The sequence below is a fragment of the Narcine bancroftii genome, chromosome 2, assembly GCF_036971445.1.
Source record: "Narcine bancroftii isolate sNarBan1 chromosome 2, sNarBan1.hap1, whole genome shotgun sequence".
Taxonomy (NCBI): Eukaryota; Metazoa; Chordata; class Chondrichthyes; order Torpediniformes; family Narcinidae; genus Narcine; species Narcine bancroftii.
In genome coordinates, this window is record NC_091470.1 from 281,463,664 (window position 1) to 281,477,096 (window position 13,433).

The 13,433-nt window shown below is 33.5% G+C and overlaps 1 protein-coding gene across 3 annotated transcripts in view; it reads right to left on the bottom strand.

Annotated features, from left to right (window-relative positions):
• The window catches only part of zbtb10 (zinc finger and BTB domain containing 10), a 97,387-nt gene that overhangs the window by 59,137 nt on the left and 24,817 nt on the right, over positions 1–13,433 (bottom strand). The window lies entirely within an intron of this gene.

Here is a 13,433-nt window from a genome sequence, read left to right on the forward strand (position 1 = left end):
ATCCATGAAAATATAAGATTAATTAGGGTCTTATATTGTAAACCATGGAGATAACTCAAGAATAACTATTTTCTCCTACCTTGTTTTGGTGTTGCAACACAATGGATAAGGAAAAGATTTAGGATATCAAATTTGAGCAAAAAAAAAATATAGCAAATCAAAATCTTAGAATAGGAAGGAAGAAACTCATGAATCTATTTATGATAATATGCCATATAAAGAGTATTTTACTTATTTAGGTATTAAAATTGCCAGGAAATCTAAAGATTTGTTTAAATTTTCTCCTTTATTAGATTTTGTGAAACAATCTTTTACTAGATAATTCCCACTGACTTTGTCTTTTGTTGGGCATATTAATGCTACTGAGGTGACAATATTACCTACATTTTTAATACCTTTTTCAAGCTGTCCCAATTTGTAATTCTGAAATCTTATTTTGATATTATTGATTCTGAGATTTCATCTTATATTTGGAATGAAAAGAAGGCCAGACTGAATAAGCTTCACTTTCAGAAACCTAAGAAAGATGATGGTATGGCCTTATTGAATTTGATTTTTCACTATTGTGCAGTTAATATTCGCTATGTTATATTTTGGATTTATTATTTAGATAACCCTAACCCTAATGTCCACTCTGGGTAATTTGGAATTGTAATCTGTCCAGAATTATTCCTTAGCTGTTTTTTTTTTAAAGACCAGAATTACCTTTTTGACTATCTAAGATCAGTAAGTATATTTCCAATCCAATTATTAAATATTCATTATGTATTTAGTTTCAATTTCGAAGATTTTTTGGACTAAATTTTTTTGGATTAGCTAATATTATATATCTTAATTTTTTTTTAAACAGCATCTACTCTTGACTGAACCTTCCTTATTTGGAGATTAAAGGAATTATTTCTTTTGTAGATTTATTCGCTGATGTGGTTGAACAAGTTTCTACCAAATATAATTTACCATACATGCATTTTTTTTTAAAAAAGACATCTACAGATTAGAAAGTTCCTGAATATCGTAATGTCTAATTGTCTAACATTACATATCAACAACCAGATTTACTTGACACTTTTTTCTGGTTGAACCCTTTTCAGAAGGGTTTAATTGGTACTATTTATACTCATATTAAATATGAGATCAGTCCTCATGATAAGATTCAAAAAACATGGGAATCACAACTTCAACTACCATTATCTTCTGAAACATGGGAAAGAATTACTAGACTAGTTAATACTTCTTCATTTTGTGCATGTCATTCTTTTATAGTTTAAAACAGTTCATAGAGACTGTATGTCTAAAGATAAACTAGTTTGCATCTTTCCTAATACGAGCTTTACTTCTGATAGATGAAATACGGATGTGGCTTCATTGACTCATATGCTTTGGTCATGTCCCTTTTCAGATAAATTTTGGAAAGATATTTTTAAAACTCTATCAATAATACTGGTTATTCAATTACAACTTAACCCCTTAACTGCTCTTTCTGAAATCACAGATGTAGGTTGTTTATCTACTTCTGCATAATCAAGTTAGATATTTTTCTACTCTTAGCTGGAAAAGCCATTTACTTCAATGGAAAGACTCTGATCCTCCTACATTACTTCAACGGCTTTCTCACATTATGTCTTTCTTAAATATAGAAAAAGAATAGAAGTCATACTTTAGATACAACTACTATATTTGAAGAAACTTGGAAACCATTTATTAATTACTTTCATGGGATATATTTGGCATTATTCTATGAATGAGCCCTTCCTTTCCAAACATAATATTCTTGCTGTTTTTGTTATCTGTGTGGTTCGGAGCTATGTTTTAAACTATTCGACAGATCCTCAGGATAGGCCGCTCAGTTTTTTTTTAGTAGATTCGTTTTTTTAATATATAACACTGTAATTATTTCTTAATCTCTGTTTTCTTTGTTAGGAGAATTATTTCTATAATGTGACATTTTCACACTTTGGAATATTTTATTTTTGATATTTTTCCAAAAAATACACATTAAAATCTTCAATTACAATATATTAATTTTTTTCTTACAAACAACAAAAACAAAACAGTCCCACTCTCCTTTCCCTTTCCAAACATACAGATCCACACCCCGTCAGAGCTAACATATCTTTTAAATATAAAAGATTTTATATATTTAAATATATATATTTTTTTAAATTACTGTATTTGTGCCGCTATGTGGTCCAGATATGGCTGCCAGATCTTCACAAAGTGTCATATTTATTCTTTAAATTATATGTGATATTTTCCATAGGTAAACAGTTGTTCATTTTCACAGTCCATAAATAGAGGTGAGTCGGACTTTCAAATGATCGCAATTCATTTTTTTTGCTACTGCTTTTAAAAAATGTGATTTTATATTTATTCAATTTATTGCTTATTTCCATAAAATTACCTAGCAGATATAGCTCCAGGTCACCCGTGAAGTCCACTCCTGTTATCTTGGTTAATTTTTCTGTGATGTCTTGCCAAAATGGGCTCACCTTCACGCACGACCATGTAGCATGTAGAAAAGTTCCTGACTCAATCCCACATTTGAAGCATTTCTCTGATATTTCTGCTTATGATCTATGTAACTTCTGTGGGGTATGATATAATTGGTGTAAAAAATTATATTAAACCAATCCATATCTTGCATTTATAATTGATGTCATGCTGACCTTACACCAATCTGACTAGCTTCCTTCTGAAATCTCCAAACCCAAGTCCAACTCCCATCTTTCCCTTGACTTCTGTAACCCTGGTTTACACTTACACCCTGGAGAGCACAGTACATTATTGTTATAAATGTGGGTGTATTCCCCATCCAGACCGTTCGTTCCATTTCACTAATTTCAGGTGGTCCCCATCTTTCTCTTAAGACTGATCTAAGCTGGAGCAAACAAAAGAAGGTCCCATTGGCTACTCTGTATTTGTGTTTTAGTTGTTCGAAGGAGAATTGCTTCTGTATAGCAGTCTTTAAAATATCTTATGCCTTTGTCATACCACAAATTGCCTAATGGTGCTTTTATTGATATCCCTACATTTTTCCCCTATACATTCATTAATTTCTTGCCACGTTCGTATATATATATATATATATATATATATATAGGATTATTTGTCTTTTTTTCTAGATATTTGACACCATTTACAGACAAATTCCTTTGCTTCCACCTCTCCCATTGAGTGTATTCCAATCTGAAGCTAAGATATTGGGGGTGGGGGTCTTCCACAAAGAAATCTGCTAGAAATCTAGCTTGTGCAGTTAGGTAGTATTTTTTTAAAATCTGGAAGTCTAATTCCTCCCAACCTGTAGTCCCATGTCAGTTTTTCCAGTGCGATTCTTGGTACTTTATTATTCCACAGAAACTGTCTAATATGTTTGTTTAATAATTTAAGAAGCTTTTAGGTAAAAGAATAGGCAGCAATTGAAGAAAAGATACTGCAATCTTGGCATTACTTTCATTTTAAGCCGATTAACCCTTTCCACCAGAGTAATCGGTAAGTCTCACCATTTCTGCAGATCTTCTTCTATATTCAACAAAAGAGGAATATAATTTAGTTTATACAGATTTTGTAAATTGTTGTCAGTTGCTATTCCAAAATATATTATTCCATCTGTCTTCCATTTAAATTTACTTCCTTTTTGGTATCTTCCATATTCAAAATGTGTCAACGGCATTAATTTGGTTTTTGTCCATATTTATTTTATAACCTGATATTCTTCCATATTTTTCTGGTGTTCCTTGTAATTTTTCTAAAAGACTTAGCCAGGACTAATGGGTACAGTTGCACATCATCAGCAAATAGACTTATTTTGTGTTCTTCTTGCCCAACTTTGAAACCCTTTATATCTGGATCCCTTTTATGATCTCTGCCAGTGGTAAAAGTGCTGTGAACAGGGGATATCCCTGTCCACTCAATCTACTCAAGGGAACACTGCTGACATCTGATTATTGGTTATAATTTTAGCTTGTGGCTTTGATATAAAGTTTTTATCCAGTTTATAAATGTTCTGCCTATGGCACATTTTTCTAGTGCTTTAAATAGAAAGGACCATTCCAAACAGTCAAATGCTTTTTTCATATCCAGGGAGACTGTAATATTGAATTTTGCTATGTGTATTATATTAAATAATCTTCTAAGACTATTTGAAGAATGTCTTCTGTTAACAGATCCTAACTGGCCTATATTGTCCAAATATATTAGCCAATGCTAATATATTTAGTATCTTACAATCACCATTTAACAGAGAGATATGACAATGCTTTTATTGGGTCCCTTTTTTTTTTAAATAAACACTGAAATGATCATAGTTGAGAATGATTCTGGGAGGGTCTGTGTTTCTATTGCTTAGTCCAGAACATAATTTAAAGAATTATTAATGCCCTTTTTAATGTATCTGTAAAACTCTTCCCTTGGATATTTATTAGGCTGTAGGGTACCCAGGGCTTTTTTTTTAAATATATGTTCTTGTCTTGTAAAGGGCGTATCTACTTCCATCTTTTCTCTCCCGTCTAATTTTGGAAATTCAACATTCGACAAAAATCTTTCCATTTCATTCTCATCTCCTAGTAATTTTGATTTGTATAATTTTGTGCAATATTGTCTAAAGATGTCATTGATTTCCTTTTGTTTATATGCTAGAGTACCTGTCTCTGTTTTTATAGTGTTTATCATTCTTGATGACTCCTCTGCTTTAATTTGCCAAGACCTTATGTGCCTGTTCACCTAACTCATAATATTATTTAGTTTTTAATATAGCTTTTTCTCTTCTATATGTTTGTATTATATATTAGCTGTTTGTTCTCCAGTAGTCTTATTACAAGCTCCCGTTTTAGTAAAATAGGATTATCACTGTAAGAGATAGCATAGACAGGAGGGACTGAATGGTCAGTTAACATTTCACATAAGTCACAGCCCAGCGATAATTCAATACATTGGAAGAACTGAGGGAAGGTTTGTCACACTCTGTTCCAGAATTTGATACATTTGCAAAGACACTGTGATTTTTCAAGGGAGAACCATTCTGACGGCTGGAGAGAAAACAGCTTTTTGAAGCAGCTCTTGTGGCCAGCCATTTTTGGTGGAATTCAGAACAAAGCATTCTCTGAGAATGACTGGGCCTTTTTGGTGGATTGATCTGTGCCAGGAGGGTCTTTTTGGGAAGCAAAGTGTCTCATTTTGATTGTAACTAACAGTGAAGTTCACTTGGAGAGATGGCTTCATTTTAAGTGTCACTAGCAATGAAATTACTTGGAGAGACCAGTGCCATGGTCTTGGAAGCTTTGTGGAGTCCACCTACTTTGAATCTTGCCTACAAAAGGACCAGGAGTGTTGTGACCACAGCTCGTGTGTATGGACATTTCTTCAAAGGCAACACAAGAATTCATGAGTCTGAGCAGCCACAACTCCAGTTTTCCCATCAGTTCAATATTAATTCTGGGCATCAAATTTCAAAGGCCTACACTTCAACACTGAATTTAAAAGACTAAACTTTAAGGTAACTTTTTAGATTTTGGCCTGGACTGTAATTGTTTGGGTATATCACACACACAAACATATATACTAGACACCTGAACATAGCTGAGGATAGATTTAGTGTTAAGGACAATTTAAGAGTTAAGACTATAGCTTAAGAGGAAGAAATAAAATTAGTGTTTTAGAATTAAACACTGTATGGTTCATTGCCTATTGCTTCTCATTACACATGGTTCATAACAGTCTATATTCTTCTTGTAGTCTTTTCTTTGATTTTTTTTCTATTTTATATCTTTCTCCAAGCTGTTTACTTCTGCCATATAGTCTCTTAATATTCTTTGTATAGGATATAATTTGCCCCCTCAAATGTGCTTTGAGTATGTCCCATATAAAAAAAAATTATTAGTAGTAAACAGCTGATTGGTTTTGCAAAGTATTTCTATCTGTCTCATTATAAACTTACAGAAGTCTGTTCTTTTAAGTGGCGTGGTATTAAGCCGCTATCTATATACATTTTCTTGCTTTTCCATTATTGCAATAGTTAACATTAGTGGTGAGTGATCTGATAGAAGCCTCACTAGGTATTTCTGTTTTTAACATTCTACTTTTTAACTGGGCAGACATTAAAAATAAATCAATCCTTGTATGTGAATCGTACACCCTTGAGTAAAAGGAGTAGTCTCTCTCTGTGGGATTTAATTGCCTCCATATCTTGATAAGATTTTGATCCCTCATAGATAAAATTGTGGTTTTGCTGCTTTCACTCTCTTTACTATTCTCCTCAAACTAATATATATGGTCTTCCCTCTGATATCCTTCATAAAGGCTTCATCATTATAATTTGGGGAATAGATATTTATAAATGCCCATGCTTCTCCATAAAATTTTACAATATGTCATTACATACCTTCCAGCTTGGTCAATCGATGTATCTTCTATTAATACTGATGTATTTTTATCAATTAGAATTACTACCCCTCTTTCCTTTGAATCAAAGGAAGTTGATATTATTTGTCCTACCCAAACTTTTTTTTCAAAAAATTTATCATGTTCCAGTTTGGTAAGGTGCATTTCCTGCAGAAAGATTATATCCACTTTTAATTTCTTAGATATACCAAGACTCCTTTCCTTTTAACCAGTCTATTTAACTCATTAATATAACATAATACTAATAAACTTTAGTGTTTTATCCATACCATTTTTCAACAAATTGTATAACAGTAAAATCTTTCTAATTTTTTAACTCTTTAGAATTTATGATATTTATGCTATGTAGACTTAGACATAACATTTTAATTGGCTTATTTCTATTCTCCTTATGCTGTGCGTATTATGAAATGTTAATAAAAAGATTGAAAAAGGAAAAAAAACAAAGTGAAAAATAATGCACTTTGTTTTGGGAAAACAGTGATTTGATTTTATTCCAATTGTTTTTTTCATGGCAACTGTGTATCTTTTGTTTATAGCTCTCCAGTTTCAATTCATTTACAAATCCATTACTTGCCAAAAAGTAGCCACATAACACAGGTGGTTAATGCAACTGGTATAATGGAATTAATCAAATTCCATAAGTGCTCTCTCATTGAATACTCTGAATAATTTGGAACATATAACAAAGTTGATACCTTCTCTAGACACTCCTGAAAGGAGTAAATGCTGGTTAACCAGGCTCTAACAAAATATTGTACATTCAGACAGCACTTGAGTAGTTAAAAATTAAGAGAAAATATTTTATGCATTTTATAACGAATTCCTAGAGTTCTAAAAGCATGTTTCAGAACATGTCAATCAGAAAGCTGCATCACTACATGGCAGAGTACTTAAGCAGTTTTTTTTAGAAAATACATAAATGCTTAATACACAAAAAACATTTTATTTTCAGTATACAGCACAATTCATTCCTAAACACAAGGATCTATGCCCCAGTACGCCCCCCACATCACCCTCCCCCCCCACAATTGAATCCGTTACTTCCTGTCTAATAGACCATGAAGATGGGTACCAACATCTCATCCAAACACTAACATTCCTCAAGTATGTGACTCAGTCCTCTACTGCATTCTTTCTACTTCTAAATATCGCTTCAACTTAATCTTCAAATTTGCTGGTAGCATTACAGTAGTGGACTGAGAATCAAAGAAGATTCAAAGTCTCGCAGCATGGTGCCAAGATAATAAACTCTCTCTCAACATCAATGAGACAAAGGAGATGATCTTAGACTTCAGAAGGGCAGAATGTATATGGTGTTGAAGTCAAATGAGTAGATGGTTTCAAATTCTTAGGAATAAATAATACTAAGAAAATTCACCATGTCCCCCTGTCCTTCAAAAACATGTACAGGCGCTTCACTGAAACCACACTTACTGATGCATCACAGTGTGATATGGATGTCACTCAAGATCAGAAGAAACTATAGAAATGAATGCAGCACAGAACATAACACAAGTATCCCCTCCCTCCATCCACATTTCCCTCAGAAAAGCAGCCAACATACTGAAAGACCCACATACCCCAGGTACACATTCTTTGCCTCCTCCCATTGGGAGGAAGGCTTATCCGTGTCAAAACGCACACCAGCAGGCTTAAAGACCATTTCTTCTGTGCAGCAATTGAGCTCCTGAATGAACCTCAAAACAATACTCTTATGCTGCTCTTGCTTGGTGCTAACTGACATTCCTTTTCATTGTAATCCTTTACACAACTGTAAATTGTGATCTCTACATGGCTTTATGCAATGCACAAGATAACCTGTTGATCTATTTGACCAAGTGTAATTTTTATATTAACATATATTTTTTTTAATTTGTACAGTATTTTTTTGGATATATGTATGGATGGTCATAGGTTGTAAGAAGGGAAGAAGCTGTATACATAAACATAACACAAATATACAAATACTTTGGAATAATTTACTCGGTTACAGATTCATCAATCTCACAGCGTATGGAAAGAAGCTATTTCCCAGCCTGGCAGTACTGATTTTCATGCTCCCGTTCGTCCTGTGGGTAGTAGGTTAAAGATATTGTGATGGATGGAAAGGGTCCTCAATAATTCTTTTGAGCCCTATTTAAGCAATACTCTTGGTGAATGTTGTCAAAAGAGAAATGGAGACCCCAGTGATCTTTCCAGCCATTTTAAATAACTTCTGTATTAACTTCCAATCCAAAGCTTTGCAGCTACCATACCAGACAATGCTGTAGCCAGGCAGAACACTCTCAATTGTACTCCTAAAGAAAGTTGTTAGGATGGTGGCCGGTAGCCTTGCCCTCTTCAGCCTCCTTAGGAAGTGGAAGCACTGCTGTCTTCCTGACTAATGTGGTGGTGTGTAGGTCCAGGATCAGTCATCTATTTTATGCACACCAAAGGAACTTTGTGCTTTCGACCTCTCGCCACAATTATGTGTAGTGGAGAGTGGTCAACCTTCACCCTCCTAAAGTCTTCTTCTTTGTCTTGTCTATGTTGAGAGTCATGTTCTTGTTCTTGAACCATCTAATGAGCCTCCCAACCTAGTCTTTGCAAGCTGATTCATCGATATTTCCAATCATGCCAACTACTGTTATATCATCTACAAACTTAATTATCCTGTTTCCACTGAATCTGTGAGTGCATGTGGCATATAAAATGGAGATATATAGATAACAAATTCTCATTACATTTAATCTCTCCTACCTTTCACTCCGTGCATTTGCATTGATAATTTCCCCCCTTCCCAGCCTCCATGTGGAATTAAATCACAATTCATTTCTTGCTTTTCCCCATTTTTGTTAAAATTATTTGAAATTTTAACCATTCCTTGTCATGGATACTTTGTGACCTGCTGAGTATTTTTAACAAGTTTTATGTTCTATTCCAAATCCTCATTATCCACACAATAAGGGAGTATGGACTTCCTACAGCCAACAAAAATTACTATCACAATACCCTCTGTTCACAGTGGTTCTCCAAAAGCATTAACAAACAGCAAAATGTTGAAAACATGAGAACATTAAGTAATAAACTACTTCCAATTTAACTTGGTGACTAGTTTTGAAATCACAAGGAGCAGCTGGTCTTCGGAACAGTGCACTGATTTATATTTATAGGGACAGTAATTAATTTCTCAATCAATTAATGTACAAATCAATATTTTTTACCAAAACAAATGGAGATAGGATTTGGGGCACACCGCGTGAAAAATGCAGATTCGTTCATTGCAAATCAGCACAAATGGAATTAGTGTATTACCAGCATTCATGTTTACTTCTCTGTTTAAAATTATTAAATGAAAAAGCAATTAAATTAGTTCTATACTTTTAGAAAAATGTATCATATATTTTGGCGTACAAGTGGAGTTATGAAACCTGAAAAAAACTCTCAAATGAAAAAGGGGTCAACTTGTCTGCTGGATAAACTTTTGAGACCTTAAATTCAGCACAAAATTCAACCCACACCGATTTGGCATCTAAGAAGAGCAATGAAAAGCAGATTCAGCATACAAGTCGACCCTTGAAAAACCAAAACCAAAATCCAACTGCAACAGATATTCATTGAAAATAATAGCACAATTAGAACTCTTCAAAATCACTATCATCATCTGAAAACAATAACACATTTAGAACCCTTCAAAATCACTCTCATCGTCTGAGGCAAAGATGGCGGCAAGCACATTCTTACTCTCACTGTTTAAACAGTCAGCATATGGATCCCAGGATGTATCTGATGAGGTGGTTTCAGCTTCACCGTCAGTGTTCCGTAACAAATCATCTTCTGCGTTATCAATTGCACAAGAGATATCGCACTTTTTTTTTTTATATAAACGATTTGATCAGTCTCTACTTTAATTTTGTCCCATGCCTTGAGCACAAAGTTTCAAAGCACATCAAGCGATGAAGCATGCATTGGCCTGCCTTTTGTAAAGGACTTTTCTGCACTCAACATCCATGTAGTCCAGTTCTCACCCACATGATCTTTGAATGGGTTGTTTAAGCAGACGTTTGAGAGGTTGCAATATAGACGTCAGACCACCCAGGATAACCGCTATGTAAGTATTATGTAGTGCTAATCTACTTTTAGTCTTCTTTATGTACTTTGCGTAAACCATCTGCTCGTCTATTCCATGTTTTATATCATTTTCATCCATCTATCCATTTTCATGAAAATGCACAAAAATACCTGGAGGGTATTTTATTTTAGGTTTAATTTTGTGTTTGAAGATTTAACTTCATCCCATTGGCCATGCATTATAACACCACAGTAAATCTGGTCCTTTCATGGCCTGTACTTTTGGCTTGCAGTTTTAACTCCTTTCCATTCCACTGTTCTATTGCCTATCATGTCAAAATTCATGGTGATTTTGTCCATGTTTCCCATATTTGCCAAGTGCAAACTTTTTTTTGCCAGTTACGTATAATAAACTGGTGAAAACTTAAAATTTTATGATCAAGATCTTTTGGTGGTTTCTGTGCAATTTTTGTTTTTTGTTGTAACACCAGATTTTTCCTGTTCATGAAACAGTTGCACTCGCCTCAAAATCTTTACTGAGGTCTACAAATGCCCAGGTGACTATTTAACAATCTGTTCACTTACTCATTCTACGACATGATTTTCCAACTCTGGCCAATGAGTGATTCCTTTTCCCAATGAAAATTGCTTTTTTTTTGGCATTTTTCTTTTTTAAAAAATATATATATCTTTATTTTTCACTGTGAACCATATCAACCAAAATATGTACAAATGTTTCTCATTAAATATACACAGTGGCATTTTCTCCCTTTTTTCCCCTTTCCCTCCCTCCCCTCTTCCCACTCCCCCCCAAAACCAATAAATATTCAACATATACAATACAATAAAACCATAAAACAAAATCTTCACACAAAGGAAAATAAACAAGAAAAATGCATCATCTATTTGTTACACACTGAATCTAGTCGTTTTGTCTTTTATCATTTTAGGGGATGGAGGTCCAAGGCAAGCTCTCTCTTGTTATGTTCCATGTATGGTTCCCAAATTTGTTCAAATAATGTGACTTTATTTTTTAAATTATATGTTATTTTTTTCCAATGGAATACATTTATTCATTTCCATGTACCATTGCTGTATTCTCATGCTCTCTTCCATTTTCCAAGTTGACATTATACATTTTTTTGCGACTGCCAAGGCTATCATAATGAATCTTCTTTGCACTTTATCCAATTTGAGGCCTAATTCTTTACTTCTTATGTTACTTAAAAGAAAGATCTCTGGATTTTTTGGTTTGTTATTTTTTTGTGATTTTATTTAATGTCTGATTTAGTTCTTCCCAAAACATATTCACTTTCGTACATGCCCAAATTGCATGTACAGTTGTTCCCATTTCCTTCTTACAGCGAAAACATTTGTCTGATAATGTTGAATCCCATTCTTTTAATTTTTGAGGAGTGATATATACCCTGTGTAACCAATTATACTGTATCATGTGTAACCTTGTGTTTATTATATTCTTCATAGTTCCAGAACATAACTTTTCCCATATTTAATTTCTTATCTTTATGTTTAAATCTTTTTCCCACTTTTGTTTAGCTTTATAGTTTATTTCATCATTTTCCTTATCTTGCAGCTTAATGTACATGTTGGTTATAAATCTTTTAATTATCATGGTGTCTGTAATCACATATTCAAAGCTGTTTCCTTCAGGTGATCTCAATCGGTTTCCCAATTTATCCTTTAAGTAGCTTTCAGTTGATGATATGCAAACATTGTACCATGAGTTATTCCATATTTATACTTCAACTGTTCAAATGTTAATAAATTATTTCCCATAAAACAATTTTCTATTCTTTTGATTCCTTTTCTCTCCAATTTTCAAAAGGAAAGGTTATCTATTGTAAAAGGGATTAGTGGATTTTGCATCAATAATATTGTCTGACTGGTTTAATGTATCCTAGATTGTATACCTTAAATGGATGGGGGGGGGGGGGTGGGTTGGGAGGAGGGAGGAGAAAATGTCACTGTATATGTGTGAAAAGGAAAAAGTGTGTATCGTGACTAATGTGATTTATGGTGTGAAAAATAAAAAAATTTTAAAAAAATTAATAATAATTTTGGTATTTGGTAATTTGTTTTTTTCCTTTCTAAGTGGATCTTCTTCCATGTATTAAGTAAATGATGCTTTTGTATTGCACCAACTTTTCATCCCACTTATAAAGTATATGTTCCAGTACCTTCTCAGCTATTTTATCTAGTTCTATCTTAGTCCAGTCTGGTTTTTCCCTTGTCTGGTAAAAATCTGATAAATACCTTAATTGTGTGGCTCTATAATAATTTCTAAAGTTTGGTAACTGTAAACCACCTTGGTTATACCTCTCTGTTAATTTATCTAACACTACCCTCGGTTTCCTCCCTTTCCACAAGAATCTCATTATTCTCTTTAGTTCTTTAAAAAAAATTCTGTTAAGGAAATTGGTAACGTTTGAAATAAGTATTGTATCCTTGGGAACACGTTCATTTTAATGCAGTTTACCCTCCCTATCAACGTTAGTGGTAATTCTTTCCAATGTTCTAAGTCGTCCTGCAATTTCTTTATTTAACTTAATTGATCATTTAGTTTGTACAAGTGGCTAAAGTTATCACCTAACCTGATCCCTAGGTATCAGATTGCTTGTGCTTGCCATTTAAATGGTGATTCTTTTTTAAATTCTGTATAATCCACGTTACTCATTGGCATAATTTCACTTTTCTTTGCATTGATCTTGTACCCCCATATTCCTTCAATTTCTTATGTAATTCTTTTATTGATATCTCTGGTTCGGTTAGGTATACTATGATATCATCTGCAAATAAGCTGATTTTATATTCTTCTTTTATTTTTATCCCTTTTATTTTATTTTCTATTCTTATCAGTTCTGCCAAAGGTTCTATTGCTAAGGCGAACAATGAGAGGGATCCCTGCCTAGATGACCTACTTAATTTAAATTGGTTCGATACATATCCATTTACTGTTACCTTTG